Source organism: Phaethon lepturus, unplaced genomic scaffold (genome assembly GCF_000687285.1).
Source record: "Phaethon lepturus isolate BGI_N335 unplaced genomic scaffold, ASM68728v1 scaffold6391, whole genome shotgun sequence".
Classification (NCBI taxonomy): domain Eukaryota; kingdom Metazoa; phylum Chordata; class Aves; order Phaethontiformes; family Phaethontidae; genus Phaethon; species Phaethon lepturus.
Genome location: NW_010519749.1, coordinates 87,288 through 89,629, shown reverse-complemented (window position 1 = coordinate 89,629; position 2,342 = coordinate 87,288).

Below are 2,342 nucleotides of genomic sequence, written 5' to 3'. Positions count from 1 at the left end.
CCCCCCCAGCTTGCTCGCTGGCCGGCCAGCACGAGAAGCTGGACAGTCCTTGACTGCTTAGCGACAACACAAAACATCAGCACGTTATCAATGTTTTCCCATCCCAAATCCAAAACACAGCCTCACACGAGCTTCTACAAAGAAAATTAACTCTACCCTGGCTGAAACCAGGACGTTCCTCCAGCTGTATATACTGAGCATGACATCATATGGTATGGAATGTCCCTTCAGTCAGTTGGGGTCAGCTGTCCCGGCTGTGTCCCCTCCCAGCTTCTTGTGCACCCCGAGACTGCTCGCTGGTGGGGTGGGGTGAGAAGCAGGAAACGCCTTGGCTCTGTGTAAGCGCTGCAGCACAATATTTTGAAAATATTATTTCAAAATTATTTGAAAATAATAGGGAATATGTAATTGCAGGTAATTGCTTATTTTGTCAAGCCACTATCCCTATTATACATACTGTGAAACGAAGAGATAGTAGATAATGCTGCTGGGCACACACTTCTTTCTTTAAGACGGAGAGTGTGCTCCTATACTCCATTTAGGATGAACAAAGACAATATAAAATTCTTTCGTTTGGGCTTGAAATAAACCGATCAAGAAGGCGCAAAGGATTTCACTGCAACCGGTTAAGGTTCAGCATCCTCTCTGTCCCTTTTTCTACTGGAAGTAGTTGGGTGCCCAGCCTTCCCCCATCCTTGAAACCTCTTTGCGCTCAAACCTCCCGATGAACACCTAACGTCAAGCTGTGAAGTCAAACAGGTAAAGACATACCTGCCACAGGAGTTACATGCTGCGGCTGATCACTGTTGTGTGTCTATCTAACCCGTAGCTCTTGCTAGGTTTTCTTCATGCAGATCAAGGCACGTTGGTTGCTAGCCGGCTCGCAGGACATGATGAAGCACCAGTGCGCCTCAAGCAACTCTCATACCATTCAGAAGAGAGATTCTTCATGAAAAAAAATCACTCTAGGCAGAGCAGTTTGGTTTTCGTTGATTGACCTTTGTAGTTCAGTTGGTTGATAAAGTACTGCTAAGGGGTGGTAATGGTTTGATGACTTCCCAGATATTTTGCATGATATTTTTATGAATTACTTACTGGGATGAAGGCAGTTCCCAAGAGATGGAAAGTGCTTATTGTATGATTCCAATAAAGTTATCCCAGGTACTCCGTAATCTCATCTTTGATTCTCCTGTGATCATAGAAATAAAGAAGACAAAGCATCCAACCTATTTCTTTTTGCATGGAGTGATCTTTGAGATTTTAACTAGATCAGTTGGAAACTATTAACTGAACCTGCAGTTTTACTGAAACCTCTCAAAATCAATGTATTTAAAAGGTAAATTATATAAACAAAGATTTAAAAAAAAAAATGTAAGAAGTGTCCCAAATACTAAGCTTAACAGCAAGTTAATAAAAGACAAATTTCACTGCCAAGAATATTTCTGGATTCTCCTGTTTCAACACAAAGTCATTTCTTACTTTACTGTGATTAATATCTGCAGCATTTCTGGGCAGTTGCCAGATGTCCTTCCAGCTCTGCAGAGCACAGACTCAAGGTGACTTGAGTATCTGCCCTGCTCCGAGGACACTGTGTTTGCTGCGTGTACTTCAGTTACTTCCACATGCTTAAAATCCTTCTGTATATTTTCTTGATTAAAATAATGGAGGAGCACACATAGGAAAATACTTCTGTAACAGCTCTTGTAATACAGATTTCTGATTTGAATTAACAGTATTTTCTGTATTATGATATAGTTCATACTGAGAACTAGATTGTATTTAGTCGCAACAAGACGTAATCCAGACAGTAAAAAACAAACATCTTTCTGCACAGTATGAAAATTTGCAAACAATTCCTTCTCTCCTCCTGAAAGAAAAGTCCCTTTATGTGCTAAGAAATAGCACATAATATTTCCGTTCCTAAAGATCTGACTTGAATCTAATCTAGTTGGTATTTGTAATTTGGTCGTTATATTAAACAAACATCTCCAAATATTCCTCAAAGGAAGACAAAGCTACTTTTATATATCAGCTGGGAAAAGATGCTTTGAAATTATTGTCATATTGCATTACTTAACAAGTTACTTTGTGGGAATCTGGGCCATATTTGCATCACTTCTGCTGCAAAAATAACATTTACGCTTGACGTTGATTGTTGATATTCATAAACTTTTATTCGGAATGTTGCTAAGGATTCAGAATTCCTGTGATTATATAGGTGTAAAGATATATACCAAGCCACTTCTCTACCCTCATGGGAATTTTCAGTCCTCGTCAGGAGGGCTGAAACAAAAAGAAGCTTATAACTGTCTGTCACTGAAATCACTGGAGGGTGCCATTTT